The 23,559-nt window shown below is 33.2% G+C and overlaps 1 pseudogene; it reads left to right on the top strand.

The window, feature by feature from the left end:
* Positions 1–22,671: 22,671 nt before the first annotated feature.
* LOC118900803 lies at positions 22,672–23,324 on the top strand (annotated as a pseudogene).
* The last annotated feature ends 235 nt before the right edge of the window (positions 23,325–23,559 follow it).

The following is a 23,559-nucleotide window of genomic DNA, read 5'->3' as shown; positions in this document are numbered from 1 at the left end:
TTTGTTATTTTGGGGGGTTTTGGCATATTTTCTTTCCACTGCCTTCTTTCTACTCAGTTTTTCACATCTCTCTCCGAGAGTATCAGTCAAGTAATCTGACAGAGGTAAAATTATCCTCTTTAGTGGTTCTCATGATTGGGGGAAAGCTACTATATTTGTGTGCAGGGACAAATTAGGGGATCCTAATATACCTATGAAGCCCAAGACAGTACCAACCCAATCAAGAACTATTTTGTAACAAGCTGATAATTTCATTTAACTCTTCACATGACTTTGGGAAGCTCAGTTTTTTAAGCCAATGGGGTAATGACACCTTCTTTCCTAGGAGTTTTGAGTGTTAACAAACATAAGGTGAAGAGGAATTCTTTTTCATTAATGAGGAAATGCAAAACAGTACAATCACTTTGGAAGACGGTGTGGTATGTAGTTACTTATAAAACTAAGCATATTCTTGCTATATGATCCAGCAATTGCATTCCTTGGTATTTATCCAAAGAAGTTGAGAACTTATGTCCACACAAAAACCTGCACACAAATGTTTATAGTAACTTTATTCACAGTTGCCAAACTTGGAAGCAACCAAGATGCCCTGCAGCCTGTGAATGGGTAAACTTTGTTATATCCAGACAATAGAATTTTATTCAACCCTAAAAAGAAATGAGCTATCAAACCATGAAAACACGTGGAAGAAATTTATGCACATATTACTGCGTGAAAGAAGCCAATCTAAAAAGGCTACGTATGATTCTAACTATATGACATTCTGGAAAAGGAAAAACTATGGAAACAATAAAAAGATCAGTGGTTATCAGGAGTTGGAGTAGGGGAGGGATACATATATGGAGCACAGAAAAATTTGGGGGCAGTGAAAATATTCTGTATGATACTACAGTGATGGATATGTATCCAAACTAATAGAATGTACAACACCAAGAGTGAACAGTAAGGTAAACTATGGAAGTAGGGTGATTGTGATGTAGCAATGTAGATTCATCAGTTGTACTACTCTGGTGGAGGATGTTGACAATAGGGGAGACTATGCATGTGTGTGGGTAGGGGTTGTATAAGAAATCCCTGTACCTTCCACTCAATTTTGCTCTGTATCTAAAACTGCTCTAAAAAAGTCTTAATTGAAAGAAAAAACACAATGAGACATCACTTCACATCTGCTAAAATGACTATAATTAACAGATCATTAAAAGTTCTGTGAGGCTGTAGAGAAATTAGAACCCTCATATATTGATGCTTGGGATTATTAAATGGTGGGATTATAAAATGGTGCACTCTGGCAGTTCTTCCAAGTTAAATATACAGTTGCTGTATGATTTACCTATTCAACTTCTACATACCTAAGAGAAATAAAAACTTATGAAAACTTGTACATGAATGTTCATAGCGCCTAATAGCCAAAGGTAGAAACAACCCAAATATCCATCAATTAGTGAATGGATACTTGTGTATGAATAAAAAAAAATATGTTATATCCAGACAGCAGAAATGTGTTCAGCATAAAAAGGAACGAATTACTGATAGACGTTAGAAACACAGATGCACCTTGAAAACTTTAAGCTACTTAAAGAAGTCAGTGACAAAAGACTGCATAGTGAATGATTCCGTTTATATGAAAGGTTAAAATAAGAGAATCTAGAGATTAAAAGTATATTAATATTGTCTAGGGCTGGAGGGATGGAAAGTAATGGGGAGTGACTGCTCATGGAAACAGGGTTTCCTTTGGGGATGATGAGAATGTAAAATGTGGTAACGGTGGCACAATTCTGTAAATATACTAAAATTCACTGAACTGTACACTTTAAATGAGTGGATTATATAACATATGCATTATATTCACAGTAAAGCTATTTTTATTTATTTATTTATTTATTTATTTAATTTATTTATTTTTGGCTGTGTTGGGTCTTCCGTTTCTGTGCGAGGGCTTTCTCTAGTTGCGGCAAGTGGGGGCCACTCTTCATCGCGGTGCGCGGGCCTCTCATTATCGCGGCCTCTCTTGTTGCGGAGCACAGGCTCCAGACGTGCAGGCTCAGTAGTTGTGGCTCACGGGCTTAGTTGCTCCGCAGCATGTGGGATCTTCCCAGACCAGGGCTCGAACCCGTGTTCCCTGCATTGGCAGGCAGATTCTCAACCACTGCGCCACCAGGGAAGCCCTATTTTTTAAATTTTAAAAATAAAGAAAAACAAGGTCTGTCGAAATATTTTGTAGTTGATAAATAATACATAAATGCATCATTATTTTTCCTTGCTGAAAGTAACTTTGGTGCTCGTGAAAATTTACTTTTTGAATACTATAAATAGTCCACATTTAGTCTTCTATTATATCATTTCCTTGTCATATTTTTTACTCCTCTTCTTGCTACTATTAATCCTACAGGGGAACAGGAAATTAATTTGGTTCTCTTTAATTTATCCAAGTCCATTACCCATAAAAGTCATTTTAATAAATCACAGAACCAAATATTTTGTTATTTTTGATTGTGTTGAGAGTTTATTTTTTGACAAAAATAACTTAAAAAAAATAGTTCCAATATTAGAAATCACTATCAGTTGTAAAAAATTAACTAAATTTGAGTTGCAAATTTCAAACTCTGAATGGTAGCTTAAGGTATTCAGATTTTAACTAAATTAAATTCCTATAAATTTAATAGGCAAAAAGTGCCTAGGGGATAACCATAAAGATTGTCATCATACTTACTTAGAATCTTTCCCAGTGATCTAGAAGAGAGGATAAGCATCCTAGAAATTAACTATAAATTTGATAATAAATAAATGTATTAAACACACCAGTAGAGACAGAAAAAAAATAATACCAAGGGTCAACATAAGCTAAATATAAAAATATATAATTATAAAAAAAAATAAAAATAAAATAAAAAAATAAAAAAATAAAAATAAAAAAATATATATAATTATAAAAGTTAAATCAAATTGTATACTCATTTCTATAAACACCTTAGGAAATGTATGTCTGTCACTTCTTAGCTTTTGAAAGAAGGTTCACTTATGCTTTTTTGCAAATATACTGGATTTAGAAGATGATGATCATAAGCCTTAGGTACTCTCAACTTTGACTTCTGATTGTAGCAGATGAGAAAATTTATGAATGAAGTCCTATTTGTTTTCACTTGGAATAGGTTTCTTTGGATAAGCCACTATTTTCAAATCAGAGTAGTTCCACAGCAATCAGAAATTCTTTTCTATCTTCTGTCCCTTTTCCTCTGTGGGTCATATGGGTTCTATGAGTAGGCAGGGACATTCTTTTTTGGTTTGGTTTGTATTTTCTTGTCTGTCAGTAAATGCATGAATCCCTGTTATATTCTCTTCCTGAGAGAAGTAAGACCAATCATGAAAGAAAGGGAAAATGTGTAAATGGACCCAGTAAATAAGAACATGTGGCAAAGTGCAAGGTAAAAGAGCAAGTGAAATTTATTGGGTTATGCATTACATCTATTTTAATGCAAGGGAAATAGAGAGACACTTTCAATAGTTCCTGAGACAATGCTTTGATTATATGAACTTTATTCTTTCTTATTAATATCAGTATAATTTATAGGAGTTGAAGTCAGCATGAATTAAAATTAGAGTGTTGAGGGTGAGTCCCTGATGTTCAGGAAAGAATGATTCATCTGAGTGTTAAAATTCATGTGACAAAAAAGATCATCACACTTTTCCATAGATATTCAAGTTACTAATCATAAATAAGGTTGTCCTTTATTAACGCCCATTCATCCAACTTGTTATTAGTGTTAACAACTGGCTGTAATTGAGAAAAATGGAACTCTAGCATTATAGAATGTAGAATGGCAAAGGTTTTTGCTTTTTATTTTTATTTTTTTTGACTAAGCTCTGACATTGGCTCATTTTTAGAATGGCAAAGTTCACAAGAATGAGAACAAATAGAGAGTGAAATGATCTTTTGAAAGAAATGGTAGCTGTGTCATCCCAGAGGCAATTAAATCTGATGAACAAATCACCAAAATGTACACGGTACACTGGGGATCAATCTAATCTTAGCAGGGGATTCAACAGCATGCGTTAGATGACAATAATTTGATTATTTTCTTTAAATATATAGTTGGCTCTTAAATTTATCCCCAGGTCTGTGTTAGATATTGATACTTTACAAAAATTTAGTTATCAACTGAGATTGTTAAGATAGTAGGAAGTATGAATATGTGAATTTAATCTTGTTTTCCTTCAAATCAATTCTTCTGTTTATCCATATTTGATTGGAGTTGTCTTTTTCAAACATTTCTGAGTTATATTTATTTGTATACACTATTATTTGCAAAGACAATGTGATTTACACTTAGGTGAAAATATTTAATTTAAAAAACAAAATTATTTAAATATAACTTTAAAAATACTATATATTTCATAAGTAGGCCTATCTTGGAAAAATAATAATAAATTTTAAAAATAATTGTGGTTTTATGCTCTGTTTTGTATTGTTTTTCATGTTGTTCAAGAGATTTGTATTTTTATCCCTATGAGTGAATCTCTGAGGGTGCTCCTGAAGCTTCAAAGCCCAAATACAGTTTTCATCAAAGACTGAAATCCAAACCTGAATGAAAAATTTCATCTTGTCAATTTCTCACATGATTTGTATTTAGTTTACCAAGGAGGTTTTAAGTGGCACATGAAATCATTGAAACAATAATTTCTGAAAAAATGCAATATGCATTATTTGTTCTGTCCTCAATAAGTGACTTTATTTACTACAATGTTTGGGAAGCCACGTTTCCTTACAGTTTTCTCAGTCTCTGATATCTTGGGAACAAATATAAAGCCAACCTCATAAAAATCAGGAAACTTATGTTTATATATTCAAGGAGCTTTGGAACTAGAAACTCATTTTAGCCATGATATTGACCAATATTAAGTAAAGTGGAAAGTTTTTTCTTAGATTCTATTCAAGTGAGTTTAATTACAATCTCACAAATGGACCTTGGATGAAGTATCATTTCAAATAAGATTCTTATTAGGCTACAACAACAGAAATAGGAATATAATGTGACCCACTGTCTAGTTTTAAATTTTCTAGCAGCCACACTGAAAAAGTAACAAAAAATGGAATTATTTTAAAAATTTAAACCAATATGTCCAAAATAGTACCATTCAATATGTAATCAATATTAAAAACTCTTGATGAAATAATTTTTATATCAAGTCTTTGGAATCTATTGAACAGCAGAGGATTAGAGTTTTAAAAAATATTTGTGTTTATTCTTTTTTTTTTGCTTGTTTTGATTTTTCTTCCAGTTTTATTGAGATATAATTGACATACAGCACTGTATGAGTTTAAGGTGTACAGCATAATGATTTGACTTACATATATCATGAAATGATTGTCACAATAAGTTTAGTGAGCATCCTTCATCTCATATAAGATACAAAAGAAAAAGAAAAAAGGTTTTTCCCTTGTGATGAGAACTCAGGGTTTACTCTCTTAACAACTCATATATAAAATACAGCTGCATTTAATTATATTAAGGTTGTTGTATGTTACACCCATAGTATTTCTTTATCTTATAACTTATCTTGTACCTTTTGACTACTTTCTTCAAAAATATATCCAAAAATACATAAGCAGAGCTCTTTTCACTATGTCCCTCATGCTGTTTATAAATTGGTCACATGACTCTGTTTTCTTTGTTAAGACAAAAAAAGTGTAGAAACCATTCATGTAAGAGCAGAAAAAAATTAAAGCTCATTTCTCACTGCTGTTTCTTAACCATTTTCTTTCTTCCTTGGCATGTTTCATACATGTTATACTTCCTTCCCTGAGAAACTTTCTGGGAAATACAATGTAAACTCTCTCTTTTCCTTCGATAAAAGATTAGAATGCTTTAAAAGGCAAATAATTTAACTTTTTAGTAATTATGGTTTCCTAATAAGGTAATTATTTTCCATGGTGATACTCTAGGGAATGGAGGCAAGGAGCTTGCCTTCCTAACAAAGACTATCAGAACCACGTTGGGATTTTTGAAAGTGCATATTACCGTGTGCTCCTAATATTTTAAGAACCACTTGAGGGGCAGAAGTTGTTTAGAAGTAGGCCTCATTACATTGGGACTTAGTTTGGGGCTCTATCATTAAGAAAGCATGGTAAGAAGAAGGAATTTAGATACAAATAAAACTTTCTTTGCATTTTTTTGATGGGATGGAAATACATAGTACATAGAAAATCTTATGAACACTTATTTTGTTCCTCTCTAACTATCTATCTACCCAAATCCCGTCTTCCCCCAAAGATCCTCCCTCCCCAGACTTGGAAACATCAAGAGCTGGGCTTACATAGGAGTTCACAAACCCATGATTTCTTTTCTTTTCCTTTTCTTTTTTTCCTTTTACATCCTCCTGCTCAATCTTGGTAGATCCCGGATAAGAGATGACCAATAGCTCATGTCTCCCATTCTCACCTTCTCTTTCATTTCTTCAACGTCACTTTCAGTTCTAAGCTTCCCCTCTCTTCTTCTTAAGCTGAAAATGTAATTCACTTCCGCCTGGAGTCATTTCCTAGGTGGAGGGGGTCTTTCTTCAAAACTTAGGTCTAGAAAATGGGTGATTTCTGACGAATGGATACTTTACAATGACATTTAATTCTCTCCTCTTACAGTGCATGAAGTCATTACCCTGCCCATTATATTCTCTGAAACATTTAAGAGAATAAGGTCTTAATGACTAAAGCGCTCTCCCTTATGGACCACACTATTACACTGGGGGCATGGTAGGCACTCCTGTCTTAAACTTATCCTGGCTCTGAGCTCTCCTCACCAAATTCAGGGATCTCCTTCCTTCCACTTGCATGACTATTTTCACTGCAGAGCTGAGTCAAGGGAAGGTGCCATAGCAGCACCACTCTGATCAATCAGTTCTGAATGTCTTAGATGGGTACACTGTTAGCTGACTTTGTTCCTGATGGTAAATTAACCATTTTTTCCTTCGCCCAAACCATACCCAGCAACAGCAAGAATTGTTCACTGCATAATTTATGTTAACACTATTCAAGTTCAGCTGATGTAATTTCTGGTTTCCCAACTGTGCCCTACAACCCTGGTGGCAGGTTGTGATGGTTTTATTTAATGAAAATTCAAAGGCAGAGGTCTTTTCACTGTTTCACTAATACTCTTTATAAGTTGGTCACATGACTCTCAGTTTTTTGTTGTTGTTAAGACAAGAAAACGTATAGAAACCATTCATTTAAGGGAGAAAAAATTTCTAAATCAAAGCTCACATCTCACTGCCATTATTTAAACATTTTCTCTTCTCTCTTTACTGCCATAAACACAACATACTCCCTTCCCTGAGAAGCCTTCTGGGAAATACACTGTAAGCTTTCTCTTTTCCTGGTTTTTCTCATAAGAAACACCCACTGGAGAGCTTATCTTTTCCATCCCTTCTCCTTCCACTTTTGGCCACAAAGTGGTGGTGATGGGGCAAAACCTGTGGGAACTCAGTCATTTTGCTCTCACTTTTATATACTATACCCAAAGCCAGAGGAGTTGATTTGAGAAGCTTCCAGACTCCTTAATGAAGACTCCTTACACCCCTATTAAAAAAGGACCTCAATGAGTTTGAAGTCCTTCTACATCTTTGGAGGTGTGTTCCTGTTATGGTTTCAATTGTGTCTTCCCAAAATTCATGTGTTTAAGTCCTAATCCCCAGTACCTCAGAAGGTGACCTTATTTGGAAAAAGAGTAGTTGAAGATGTAATTAGCTCACTTAAGATTAGGTCATACAGGAGTAGGATATTTGCTTCAGATGTTAATTATTTTTTAAAGAAATGAAATGTTACAGATACAAATAAAGCCTTGTCACCATTGATTCTTTTCTCTTTTCCTCTTGAAAAGTAACCATAATCTTAAAGTCACTGTGTACCGTTTAGTTTTATTTTTTAAATTAATGTAACAATCATCAAATCAATATATATATATATATTTTAATTTTATTTATTTATTTATTTATTTTTGACTGTGTTGAGTCTTCGTTTCCGTGCGAGGGCTTTCTGTAGTTGCGGCAAGCGGGGGCCACTCTTCATCGCGGTGCGCGGACCTTTCACTTTCACGGCCTCTCCCATTGCGGAGCACAGGCTCCAGACGCGCAGGCTCAGTAATTGTGGCTCACGGGCCTAGTTGCTCCGCGGCATGTGGGATCCTCCCAAACCAGGGCCCGAACCCGTGTACCCTGCATTGGCAGGCAGACTCTCAACCACTGCGCCACCAGGGAAGCCCCCAAATCAATATTTATTGTTTTACCGTGTACCAGAAATTGTCCCAAGTATTTTACATCATGATGTCAATTCATTAAACTAGCAACTGTGGTATTCTCACCTTACCTATGAGGGAACAATTGTCTTAAGGAATAAGCAGCCATCTGAAGTCACACAGCCAGTAAGAGGTGTGTGACTGGAATTTGAACAGTCTGGCATGTTGGCTCCAGAGATCATATGTTTAAATGTTCCCTTACATAGTCTGGGCACATAGTACATAGTATGTACCTGTAAACCAATTATGGTACTATCTTAAGTTTTAGATGCTTATATAAATGGTAACATCCTGCAAGCATTCTCATCAACCTGCTTTTCACTTAACATTAATTTGGAGATTTATCCATATTTATACAAATAGCTCTATATTAGCTATTTCTTAACATGGCCATCAATGTTTCTGAGTGTTGTAGATTTCTACACCCTGGAAAAATGTCCCATGTGATTCAGATTGGGTGAGTAAAGTGAAAATATGAAAAAAGAGATCTTGTAGGACATCAGATTCATTCTCAGACAGAACAATAGGAAGGTGGTACACATAAAATATGAGGATGTGGACATTATTCTATTAAAACTGACCAAATCTACATACACATCTCTTGGAAAGTCTTTGCATATTCTCAGATACATGAAAAATATATTGAAGAACACTGCTATAGATGATCAGTAAGGTTCAGTATGGTCCAGCAAAGTTGCTGACAATAATCTATATATAAAACTTCAATCAGATGCATAAAGTTATTTACAGTAATGGCTTGTTATGAAGAATATTGTATGTAGTACTCTTGAATTTGGATTTAATTATCTGGTCAATGAATAAGCAAACTCAATTTATTGTTTCTGTTTTCTTTTCTTCCATTCATTTTGGTTCATTATTTATCAATCACATTGTGTGGTGTATATTTAGAAATATATGCAAAATCATATTTTATATAGAGGATGCTTTTGGAGAGAAAAGAAACCAGACAAAACAGAACCACTTAGAAGATTAGTATAGTCACTCAGGCAAAGAAAGATTAGACATATACATATGGACAGTGGGGTTTGAAACTGGAAGATTTGAAAAATGTTTAAAAATAAAAATCAATAAGGGAGAGTGACAAGTTGTTTATGGTGAGAGTGCAGGAAGGAGTCATTAATAACTCTTAACCTTGCTAAAGAAATGTATCTGTGAGTCAGAGTTAATAATGCTTTAATGATGAATTGTGGGAGTTTCAAAGAGAGAGAGATTAGTGGAAGATTCATTATAATGAAATTGACTTTTAAGATGGATAAGTATATTTTTCGTACTTATGAATATTGTTGATCCTATTTTCCTTATCAACAGGAATCATGTATTATTTCTTATGACAAATGGTATCCATTGTATAGAGCTTAGAAACTATGGAAAAATACAGGGAAGGAAACAAAAAATACCAGTATGCCTTAGAGATAACCTGCGATGCATGTGTATGGCTGTATAAGACATTAAAATCATACTGTGAACATATTATTTTAATGTTTAATATTATAAACAATATTATTTTAATTATAAACAAGTATTATTTAATGTTATAAACAATAATAGTTATATTTTATTATTATAAACATATTATTTTAATATGGTTGATAACCCAATTATTTGCCAATCTTCAATTACTGCACATATACAGAATTGAAATTTTGATTTGGTTTTACAAATGGTGCCAAAATGAAGAGTAAACAGCATTTTATACACACACACACACACACACACACACACACACAAAACGAGTTATAGTAGAATCAGAGAAAAAGCATAAGAAAGGCACAGAGAAATAATAAATATTTAAAGCATGTTAAACACTATAATAATTCCCCTTGAGCACAGAGATTTTGAAAGCTAAGAGAAGTTAAGACTGGAAAGAAAAGCTGACATACTATCATGATGACAGATGATGGAATTTGTTCCTCACTTGGTTATAAATATGAAACCAATGTAGTTGCTAAAATATAACTGGGTAAAATGAGCATTTACCTTGGAGGATTATATAAAGTGAATGAGTGGATAAAGGCTGAAAAAAATGAGGCCAGTTAGAACACTGAATAATCAAGGAAATAGGCATGAGAGCTTGAACTAGAATGTTATTTTTAAAGGAAAAGAGAAAGAACTGGAAGTGACTAGCATCAGTGAGAGAAAATGATAATGGTTGGATAGATATAAGCAAGAAAGGAATGTGAGGAATCAATGTTTCAAGCCTGGGAAACTTGGTGAATTTTGCTAAGTTTCTGGAGAAGAATCATATTTAATGGGATAAGATGAAGTGTTCAGTTTGGGTTGCAATTTTCTGCTGCCTATGAGCAACCAATAGATATACCCTAAAGCTGAAGGACATGTGAGACATGAGCACAGAAGCATCATTAAAGATAGAAATAGAGACTCATTTAAAAGGAGGGAATGATAAAATTTTTTTTAAAATGGGGAAATAGAAGATTTTAAATTGTTAGGAGTATAGAGAAAAGAGAATATGATCTATGCTAAAACTTAATACATTAAATGTAGGGCATGAGTAAAGAGAGTTAATCATGGTATAAGGAATACTCACAGAGATAAATGCCTTAAATCATTCTTATATTTTAAGACAAATTGGTTGGTCAACTGTCACAAATACTGTGAGGAAGTTTTGGAGGAGGAAGGACAGTTGGCCGTTATATTCATGGTATATTTTACATTTAGCAAGACTTTCTTGATCAAATCATATGGAGGTGACAGTGAATCAGTGAAGGACTGACACTCAGGTGATCCTCATGAGATTCTTTATCAGAGACACAAGCATATACCAAACTTAGATCCATTTGGGGAATGGTTACTCCACCTGAAGTAGTTAGGGTATTTCCATTTCAACCCCTTAATTAGTGTTCCATGTTTTGGAGTTTTCTAGAAGAAAACCAAATATAAAAACCAATTGTAAATGTTAAGATGCTTTTCAAATGGGCATCTGAAAATAAAATGTAGTTTTGAAAGACTGTCAAATCAATGCTTTGCACTGTAAGCTCTGCGCTGTTACTTTATTTCAAGTTAAAAATTATTCTTAAAAAATTCTAAATACCAAGTTTAATAGAATTACTCTAATTATTTGAAAGATTTAGGTTTTATTTATAATACTTTAATATTATATTTAATTTAAATTTTTGAAGTACATATTAATCATTTAAATGAGGAAAGTACTGAAGAACACATTAATTTAAAAAAATATTCCAACTTACTACTAACTTGTAATTCGTTATTAGCTCTAAGTCTCCATTATTAACTTATGAGTTTGAATGCTGTGAAATCAATGTCACTAACATGGAAGATATTTAGGCTGAATTAGGTTGAATTAGGTTAAATTTTTCTAGATCATAGCTCTAGATGAAAATACAGTAGATTAAAATATAGTGTTAGTAATTAGGAAACTATATTATTTAACAGATAGGGTCACAATATAATATTAAATGTACCTTTACAGTGCAACCACTCTAGAAATGGTTTGGCAGATTCTTATAAAGTGAAACAGACACTTACTATGACACCCAGCAATCTAATTTTTAGATATTTAACCAAGAAATGAAACTTTACGTTCAAACAAAAATCTTTCTGCAAATTTCAGAGTCGCTTGATTCATTATCATCAAAACCTGGAAAAGTCCTTCAATGGGTAAATAAATAAACTGTGATAAATCCATGCAATGAAATACTTATTCAGCAATGAAAAGGAACAAACTGCTGAAACATGCAACAGCATGAATGAATCTCCAGTACATTATGCTAAGTGAAAAGGCCAGATTCAAAAGGCTACAGCCAACTTGGTTCCAATTATATGACACTCTTGAAAATGAAAAAAACTGTAGGAAGAGAAAATATATAAAAACAGATGAGTGATTATTAGGAGTTAGAGGTGGGTGTAGGTGTTGAAACACAAAGAGGCAGAGTGTAATATTTTGGAGAGGTAGAACAGTTGTGTATCTTAACGGTGGTGATGCTACACTTCTGAATACATTTTTCAAAACTCAGAAAACTGTACATCAAAAGGAATGTTTTACTGTATGTAAATTAGACTTAAAAAACAATTTTTCTCTTAAATTAGCCCATCAATTGCTAAAATTTTTCTTTAAGAAAAAAATACTACACTTAAAATATCTACACTGGTGTCTGACTTACTTCATCCAGTATGACAATCTCAAGGTCCATCCATATCATTGCAAATGGCATTATTTCATTCTTTTTTTATGGCTGAGTAATATTCCATTGTATATATGTACCACATCTTCTTTATCCATTCATCCATCAATGGACATTTAGGTTGCTTCCATGTCCTGGCTATTGTAAATAGTGCTGCAATGAACATTGGGGTACATGTGTCTTTCTGAGTGAAGTAAGTCAGACAGAGAAAGACAAATATATGATATCGCTTATATGTAGAATCTAAAAAAAATGGTACAAATGAATTTATTTACAAAACAGAAATAGTGTCACAGATGTAGAAAACAAACTTATGGTTACCAAGGGAGAAGGGAGGGGAGAGATAAATTGGGATTTGGGATTGACATATACACACTACTATATATAAAATAGATAACTGATAAGAACCTACTGTATAGCACAGGGAACACTACTCAATACTATGTAATGACCTATATGGAAAAGAATCTAAAAAAGAGTGGATATATGTATATGTATAACTGATTGACTTTGCTGTACAGCAGAAACTAACACAACATTGTAAATCAACTATACTCCAATAAAAATTAATTTAAAAAATGATGACTTAAAAAAAATATCTACATGATGTATCATAAGGTATATGTTTAAATGCCTGTATTTTAACAAGCTCGATTTAATGTTAGCAGATATGTAAAGATTTTAATACTAGTAAATACAAATTTGTGGTCATTATATCAAAGGTAGTAACTATTGTTTAAGAAACCATGATGTGACACAGCAGGAAGTAGAATATTTACAGTTAGAAGGAAATGAATTTACATCCCAGTTCTGACGCATAGTTGCTATATGTCATCAAAAGAACTACGCTGCCTTTCTGGGACTCAGTTTTCTTGGAAATGGGGTTAAAATACTCACATGCTTTATTTATTATAATAATTAAATGAGATAATGCTATCCAAGACCCTCAATAAATTTTTTTGCTAAAAATCATTTCCTCCCTTTTCTTGAAAATTATTTTCTGAAGAGATTTTTAAATCCCATGGGATCATAATTTATTGGCAATTTTTACATATGTTTTTCAAAGAAGTCCTGGAAATATGGGCTAACATATAATATTTATGCCAAAAAGTCACTTGCAGCACACAGTTTGCTCAAATATAATTTAAGTTTCAGTAATAGAAACTTAAATATACTCTTTAAATGACTATATACAATCATAAACAGAGATTTCTAATCTCAAAAAACTATTTTTCTGAAACTACATTTTTTAATTTTCAGTTCTTTATTAAAAGGAAAGGACCACTAAATTTGATTAAAGGTCTGCATTATTATCGTAAATGGAAATATATATTTTCTACAGGAAAATACAATTATTTTATGTAATACAGCACTGCATTTAGGGAGTGTGAAATGTTTCAAAGGAGGAGAGAAATGGTAGGAGATAAAGTCGAGGAGCTATAAGAAAGAAAGGCTCAGAACATGGTGGACATTGGTGGCCGTTTTAAGTCATTTGTCTTTATCTCTTTGAAACACTGGAAGCCAGTGTATTACAGACATTTCAACAAATGAAAGACACTGTTTATTTATTTATTATCACACCAGCTGCCTTGTTACAAGTAGATTGTGGGGGAAGAAGGACAAGAATCAGAAAGGCCAATTAGGAGACTGTTATAATAATTCAGGTGAGAGAAGGCGGTGCCTTGACCAGGAAGGCGTACAAGATTAACCAATTACTGAGGGGAAATTACATGGACTCCATAGGGAAAAGTTTTGTAGTACTTGATATGGGAGAAAATGTAAGGGAAATGAAGAGAATAGAGAAATATAAGGGATAGAGAGATAGGAGTTATAAAAATACTAAATGTTTGCCCGTAGATAAGTAACAAAAAGGAAAAATAAGACAAGGGATACTAAGACATTTTATGCTATAAAGGAGAACTAAAAATATGCAGAATGAGTTTCACAGCGAATGTCACTACAGGGAATCTGCCTACCATAAATAAAACTGATGGAGTCTCTTGTCCAGAGACATGGCTCCAATCAGGTCCAGCTGTCAGAGTGGCGTGACTCCCAACAGTGTTGCCAGATTCATGGGCCATTAGGACCAACCCAAAATGGCTTTGAGGGTTATTCTGAGAATATAGAAAGTTGCCAGAAAACAGTAGCGAAGTATGATTTGCCCTGAAGATTTCCAGAGTGAGTTTTGCAAAAACTTTTGAATCGCTGTGAAAATATACTGAACAATGTTCTGTTCTGTTTCTGGTTTGAACCCCTTGAGACCTATAGGAATCGCTAACAAGCTCTTAGCTGTCTCCATTGCCATATCATTTTTAGAAAGACCAATTTGTTGCATCCCTGGGCAATGTACTCTATGCAAATAACTCTATTTTATGTTTCTTTTCTAATTTGTCTCAGCAGAGCCTGAACTACAGAAGTTCTTTGGCCTCCATCTGATAGAAATAGGAAAGTCAAGACGCTCTGTTTCACATTCAGTTTTATGAAGTTTTCTAGTGAAAAGTTAAGGCCATTTACAGCTGTTATACTGTACAACTATTGCAGCTATTTATGGTTAATCTAGAGATTTTAAACAAGTGGGCTATTTGATATTTGTAATATATTATAATTGTATGTAATGTTTATCTCCATCATTCCTATAACCTTTCAATTTCTGTTTTAAACTCTTGGATGAAAGGTAAAACACAATCTCAAATTAATGATTTTTCTAAAAATTAACGATAATGGAGGTATTCTATGTCAGAATATACAGAAATTTTAAGGAAGTGACCAGACAAAATTTTATTGCCATAAAACTTTTTTGCAAAAAAATTAAAAATGTAAATGAATGAAATTCCCAGCTCAAAAAAGATGGAAAGAGAAAAGTAAGTGAAACAAAAGAAAGAAGAAAACAGTAAAGAATGAAGACAAAAGCAAAAATCAAAATAGAGACTGGGAAACAGCTAATATATAATTACTAACTGAAAATGATGTTTTTTGGTAAAATTCACATAAAAAGGCCAATCACTAGATAACTTAAGGGAAAAAAGAAAGCATAAATAATAAAAATAAGAAAGGACAGAGGAGAATTAGTCATTAAAATGGAATACATTTTTTTAAAAAATCTTAAGGTCTCTCTGCATATAATTGAAAAATGAAATGGTAATTTCCTAGAGAAATATGATTTGCCAAAATTCACCCTAGTATAGATCAAAAGCCTAAATAGGATAATTTCCATATAACAATAGAGAAATTTATCAAGAAACTTTCTTAAGAGAAATCGTCCAGCTCAGATGACTTCAAAGGAAATATCAAAATAGCAGAGGTTAGATCATCCCAAAAGTTTGCTTTTCAAACTTTTCCAGCTCATAGAAAATAAAGAAAAACTTTTAATACTTTTTGTGAAGTAAATATAGCAGTTATACCTAAACCTGATAAAGACAGTTAAAAATGAAAATTACATACAAATATCACTTACTAGTATTGATTCAAAAGTCATACAGTTATTAGCAAACAGAATGCAATACCTCATTAAGAAACTGATATGCCATGACCAAGTGGAATTTATTCTAGGATTACAATGTTGATACAACATTAGGAAGTCCATCAATATAAATCACCATATGCGTCAGATCGTCAAGACCAACCCCTGGTTGGATGATTTGCTAGGAGTATCCCCAGAACTCAACATGTAGTCATATTCATGGTTATGATTTATTACAGTGAGAAGATAGAAAGCAAAACCAGCAAAGGGAAAAGACAAATGGGGCAAACTTCAGATGAAACCAGGTGCAAGTTTCCAAGTGTCCTTTCCTAGTAGAGTCACACAAGCTATCCTTAATTCCCTCAGCAACAAATCTTGACAATACATGTGAAATATCTACCAGAGAAGCTCATTGCGACCTAATGTCCAGGATTTCTGTGAGGGCTGGTTGCACGGGCACCCTCTGCCAGGAATGTATCAAAACTCCAAACACCTAGAAGGAAAGAAGGGAGTTCAGTGCAAACCACATTGTTTGTGCAAACAGTTTAGGCACAGTGAGCCACTCTTAGTCATTAGTGTGACTCAAATATATGAAAAGTTTTTCAACTTCACTTCTAATAAGGGAAAAGTATATAAATAAATTGTGATAATATTTTTCACTTAGAAGACTGGCAAACTTTAGATAGATTATATGGATGGATAGATGATGAGAGAGAGAGAGAGAGAGAGAGATTACAGTTTACTCTGTGGTGGGGCTGTGTAGAAAAAGACACTCCCATAAATTGCTGAGGGATGCCAATTTGCACAAGCCTAAGGGAGAGAATCAGGTAATAGCCAACAAATCTACATGTTACCTTTTGACCCAGTAACCTCACTTCCACAAATTTAACCAGAAAATATACCCTTATTACGTTGCAGCATTATTTGTAATTTAAAAGCTGCGGGAAATTAGATCAATGTCCAAACATAGGCAATTCGTTTTATTAGTGATATATGTGTGTAGACATATGGTGTACTGCGCAGCTGTAAAAATGATAAGAAACATCTTTTTTGAGCTAATATAGCATATTTATATGTGACATATTTTAAGCAGAAAATGTATCAGAAAAGATCTAGAAAATGTTTTGTTAAAAAAATAAAGGGAGGGGTAAGAAAATAGTTGTGTCTCCTCACTAAAAAGAAAAATAGGAGTACTAAACCAGAGTTCCAGAGGATTGGTTACCTCTAGGGAGATGAATGGGAACATAGTGGAAAGAATAGAAGGAATGAAAGGAGGTCATGTTGTGTCAGTTCTATGTGTGTACATTATGGTATGGGTCTGATTATTCGAACTATGCCGACACTTTAGGTGGGGAGGGTGGAGAGAGAGAGGGGAATAAAAATAGTGAACAATTCTGGTAAAGGTACCATAAAATGGAATTCAAACAGAAACAGATGGATCAAACTGAATTTACATCAGTGACTTAACCACCCTCACCCTGAAGTGGGAGAAAGAACTAACCCAAGTAAACCTTGAGCACTGTATTTGGAATTTGTGCCCTCAAGTTAAACACAAACAACATTTTCAGCAAGTACTAAACTATAGTTAGTAGGATTTTTTGGTAGAATTCGTTTCAATAATTCTGAAACGTTTTTGTGCATTCTAAGATTGAGCAAGCAGTTAAATATATTGCAAATGATGGAGTCATTTTTCTTACTGTTATGATTCTGTCCTAATTCATTCTCTCTCTCTTTCAATCTCTTCTGTCTCCCTCTCTTTCTCTGTGTGTGTCTCTCTCTCTTCCTTCTTCCATACCATCTTTTTCTTTTTATTATATTTGAACTTTGAGAAACTTTTTTCTTTGTCTTATATGATTTTATTGGTTAGTTTTATTGTATTGCATATTTTATTATTTCTGTGGAATATTATCTCTATTTGCCTTTGCAAGTCTTGTCTTCTATGACAAAATTATGTTTTTAAAATTAAGAAATTGACATTTTTAAGCTCTATAAACAAGGTTATTTTCTATTTATTCTATTAGTTTTATCGACGCAGCAATTACATGTTCTTCTGGCTTTTTTTTTTAAATACAACTTTATTGGAGTATACTTGCTTCACAATGCTGTTAGTTTCTGCTGCACAACAAAGTGAATCAGACATATGTATACATATATCCCCATATCCCCTCCCTCTTGAGCCTCTCTCCCACCTCCCTATCCCACCCCTCTAGGTCGTCACAAAGCACTGAGCAAGATGAATAGACAACCCTCAGAATGGGAGAAAATATTTGTGAATGGCTTTCTTTTAAACTATTCTGACCCCTTAAGCAACTAGCGAAAGCATGTAAGATTGCTTAACACACAAGAAAGTCAGTATATGAGTGTTCATTTAGCAGGGGTAGATTGATTGGCAGAGGGAAAAAGATACACAGTGAAAAACAGGAGATTTGCCACAATACCTTTGACAGGTTGGGGGCATCTCTTATAAAGAGTACTGAGGGGGCCTCCATTCTCAAGGTTAAGCAGAGATGGATGTTCCTTACCCCAACACTGCAAACCTTCTTATGTATTGGTGGAGTCAATGAAATAAATTGATTATTCCAGTACTGTGTGCAAGTAGGTAATGATAGACTGTCTCCTAACTTATTGATCTGGCAAGTCACGGGACATGAAGTCTTCAGCGTGGGCTCCATTATAGAGTCAAAATTGTTTCCAAGTCACTGAGTTTGCAACCAGTTTCACCCCCACTTTCTCAAAACATTACAAATAATAGCATCCCATGCTGCAAACTTTTCTCAAAGACTTGAGAACTGAGTTCTACATGGTCTCTTCTGCATATTCTCACAGTCAGCAGTGATGATTCAAATATCGAGTTCCATTTAGCAGTAATCGGGAAGTAAGAAGATCAACAGCATGCAAATAAACAAAAACCCTTTGCCATCTGAAAATTCATTAATTCACTCTTTAACTCAGAAATGTATTTTATGTGTTTACTTTGAGCAAGGAAGTGTTTTGCAATCTAGGGATAGAGCAAGAAAATACTTAGGAAATACATCTGCCCTCTTGAAGCTTAGTTTGTTAGTAGGGGAAAATAGACCATTAAAAATAATTAAAATATATAATATTTTGACTAATGATAAGTGTTATGGAGAAAAAGCAGAGAAAAGGTTATGAAATACAGGGTGGAAGGGATATGTGGTCAGGGAAAGCTTCACTAGGAAGTGACAATTGAGAAAAGACTTGAAGGAGAGGAGGGGGTGAGTATGCAGACCCTGAGAAGGAGCAGTCTTTTAATGAACACCTGGGTCAAGGAAGAAAGTAAACTTGAAATGAGCAAAATTCTAGAAATTAAAGAAAGAATGAAGTTTCTTACATAATCCATGGAATGTAAGTGAATCTAAGTTTATTTTTTCTTATTAAAAAAAGAGACAAACAAATTAAGCTTAATAATATTAAATATAAGACTAGGAGGATGCAATGAGTTAAGCTAAATAGTAAACTTAATGGAACTTTAAAAAAAGGCTTAAAGCCAAATTAAAGTAGTGTTATCTATAGATAAATAAAATAGACAAATAACTAGTAAGTGAGTAAAGAAAAAGTAATTAAACCAAAATAGGCTGAGAGGAGAAAGAATATGTAATCACAACAGAACAAAGACTAAAAGAATCATAGTTAACACTTGGAAATTTAGAGAAAATGGATAAAGTTCAATAAATGACTAAAGTTGATGCAAAAAGATGTAGAACACCTAGACATACAATAATAACCATATTCCCTATAAAGGAAACTTCTGAAAATATCCATTAGTAAATAATGTACCAGGCCCATGTGATTTGGGGGAAGTTTTAATTAAGTTTCATAGAACAGAAATATTCAGTGCTATAGAAATGTTTATAGCTCACAAAAAATTATCAAGCCATTATTAGAGTAACATCACAGCTTGACAAACATCATACCTAAAATGTACAGAGAAGTTTTAGTTATAAATTTAAATACAAAGAATGATTAAAGTAATAGCAAACTGAAGTCAATAATGTTTAGATAAAATAATTCACCATGATCAACTAAGGTTTATTCCAAAAATGCACATTTTTTTTTATTCCAGTGACCTAATTTATACAAACTAATCAGATATGTTATAAACACAAAGTTAAGTGCATGAAAAAAATTTGATGAATTTGAACAAATATTTCAAATAAAAATTTAAGTAAAATTGGACTATAAGAAAAATGCCCAAATATGGTAAAAATCTTTACCAAAATTTGATTGCACACATCATAATAAAAGTAAAACACTCGTCATGAATATCAAAACCAGGAATAACATAATTGTGACTCTTTTCCATACAATATTTTTAGCATATTCTAAATGTTCTAGCCAGGTCATTAAGAATAGAAAATGGAATTAGCAACATAGAAACCATATAAGAAGAGAAATTATGAAGACCAAATCTTTAAAGAACTAGAGTAGCTAGATGCAGATTAAATATTTTCAGATAACACACATTTCTCTGTGTCCCCAACCACCATGTTGGCTACTCTAGGGATACTTATATCTCTCCAGGGGATATCTTATAGACGTCAGCAGTATGAATTAAATACACAAGATTAACGGAAGGAAGAAGAAATCTCTGGAAGTCATGAAGCAGGTTATAGGACTAGGATAATGCTACACCTAAAAGCAGGAGTAGTCTTTTATTTTATGTGAAAACATTTCAGGATATGGTTTCAATATAGCTACTCCTACATTGAACGCTAAATCTAAAAAAAAAAAAAAATTTAAATATTTAGATTATTAAAGATGCAACTTTTGTCTCAATTTTCTGCATCTTTCAAACCAGAATTTTTAAGATAAATCTGAATTTCCCATGTCTGTAAAGATATTTACTCCTTTAGTTGTAAATAAAATTTCATAACTTAAAAAAAATCTTCTTCCTAAAAATGTAAAAGAAAATATAAAACAATTCAACCACATTGATTCCGTTTCATTTTGGCATACCAGAATCTACATATAAACCCAGTTTTTTTATCATAGTGTTCATAGTATTCTGATATTTTCAATTTACCTACACTAAAGCACTTTTATTTTTCTATATGTTCCTGTTAATTATGTTTAATGTATGCATAATATCTCATATAGTATTGGTGTATGATGATTTAACACTTTGTTAGATTATTTCTAATGTTTAAATTTTATTTAGTATTTACTATAGAGTGACATCTTTGTGATAGTATATTTTTTATTTCTATTGATTATTTCTTCAAAAGTGGAAAAAAGAATAATGATAATTTATTGAATTATTAATATTACATGAATAAGTTAATAACTGTATCAATTAGAAGGAACATCTTATGAATCTTGCTGCATAATTGCATTTTGTTTTACAAAAATGCTGTACAGGTTGTAAATCCTTCTTGTAAGGAATATGTATACTAATTTCACTGCACTATTTCTTAAATTAGAGACTTTTAAAAATTTTAACTTTTTAGTCAGAATAAAATAATATCTCAAGATTGTGTTAATTTGCATTTTATTATTAGTGTTGACGAGCATCTATACTCTTTACTTTCATATTCTTTGGGATTGAGAGTTACTTTTTAGTTGTTTATAATTATAGGTAGGAGAATTAAATATCTAATTGCATTCATCTAAAATCAGTTGCATTTTTCCCAGACAAATGAATTATTAAAGCAAAGACCATTCAAGGCAAAAATGATCTGTAATACTACTTTTAAATGCATTTAATTTAGTTCCTTGTGCATTTGTTGAGTTTTTACTTCTTAGTGTTAGAGCATAAAAATGTTTCTTATCAAAGGGATGTATGTCTCCTTGGAATTAGATTCTTTAAAGAATATGACACTTTAATGAGAATGACATATGAGCCCTTACAAGCCTGATTTTTAGCAGATCAAGTTAAATTAAATAATAGAGACAAGTACCGTATGGTAAGCTCCCTAGGAGAAATTACAGTACACTGCTGCTTTTATTATAATGATTTCTCATGCTCATTCTTATGTGAAAGAAATGGACATGAAGAATCATTATGAGTAAAGAAAAAAGCATGTTAGAGAGCTTTACTAGACTTAACTAAACCTATCCTCTTTCATTTATCTAATTTAAGCATTTGTGAAGGGCTAATGTGGCTAGAATATATATTAAAATCATATGCAATATAAAATTCCTCTTGGTCTTATACCTCTGGTGTTTCCAGCTCATTACCTCCAGGATTGTTTTATAAAATATTATAGAAACCTGCTTTAAAAATACGGAAGACCTTTGTCTGGCTTTCAGTAACATTACCTGTCTCAATTGATATGAATCTCTTTCCCAGCCTTTCTTCTACCAGACTGTGGACTCAAAACACTCCAAACCTCCTGTCATTCTCTGAATAGGTTATGCCTCAAGTCTATGCATTTTTCAGATTCCTCTTCTTAGAATGTCCTTTCCCATCTGTATTTGTTTTCTGTTGTTACTCTGACCAACAACCACAAACTCGGTGACTTAAAACAATACAAATTATTATCTTACAGTTCCAGAAAGGTACCCAGAAATGCAATCATAAGCAGAGAGGCATTCTACAAGTTGAGAGAATGGAAGAAGTCACTAGCATCTTCAGCAGGGCTGGGTACCACTGGCATTTCCCGAGACTGCGACCTCAGAATGGCCCTTTCTTTTTTCAACCCCTTCCCAAAGGAATACTCTTCTCTTCATCCCACACCTTGGACATGAACTTCTTGCCTGAGGACTGAAAAGACTAATTAGATTAGCTATGGAAAACCAAGAACTATCAAATTTTTCTCAAAATACCAGTCTATTATTTCAAAGGAGTTAATTTCAAAAGGAAAATCAGTCGAGCTTGAAGAAACAATGTACATGGATCCTACTGGTAAAACTAGAACTTGGGAAACTTTGAAACACATAACTGGGAAGGATAGTCAGCTGATGGTGTGGTAGTTATCCCAGTGCTGCAAAGAACTCTTTATTATGAATGTATCGTTCCAGTGAAACAGTTCTGACCACCAATGGGGAGCTACAGCCTAGAATTCCCCACAGGTCTCACAGTCAGTAATGAAAGCCCAGAAGCAGCTGCTCTTTGGGAGCTTGAGGAAGAAACTGGCAATGAAGGTGACGTTACTGAATGTTCTTTAGCGGTAAGTATGGATCCAAGTTTGTCAACAGTACCACATACATTGTGGCAATAACTGTTAATGGAGATGATGCTGAAAATGTAAAACCTAAGCCAAAGCCAGAGGATAGAGAATTTGTGGAAGTAATTTTTTGCTAAAGAATGATCTCTTGAAGAGATTTGATACTAAAGTGACTGAAGAACATCTGACGGTGGATGTCAGAGTCTTTTCCTATGGTCTCGCGCTGAAGCATGCAAACATGAAGCTGTTTGAAGTTCCCTTCCTGAAATTTTAGGTGCAAAGATCAGTGGCCATGTTTTTGTAAATGAGACCACCGAGGCCTCCTTTACTAAGACTTTGTATTCAGCTTAGTTTAATGTCGATTTGAAATTAACTTTTCCATACAATATAAGCAACACAGAATGCAAAAAAAGAAAAAAAATCCTCAAGTGCAGTGGTAGCTGAAACAATGACAGAACATAAATATTAGTCTCTGAGAAGAAACCAAAATGATGAGATCATATTCGAGA

Source organism: Balaenoptera musculus, chromosome 9, assembly GCF_009873245.2.
Source record: "Balaenoptera musculus isolate JJ_BM4_2016_0621 chromosome 9, mBalMus1.pri.v3, whole genome shotgun sequence".
Lineage (NCBI taxonomy): Eukaryota > Metazoa > Chordata > Mammalia > Artiodactyla > Balaenopteridae > Balaenoptera > Balaenoptera musculus.
The sequence above is the reverse complement of the archived record's forward strand: the minus strand, read 5'-3'. Positions and strand labels throughout refer to the sequence as shown.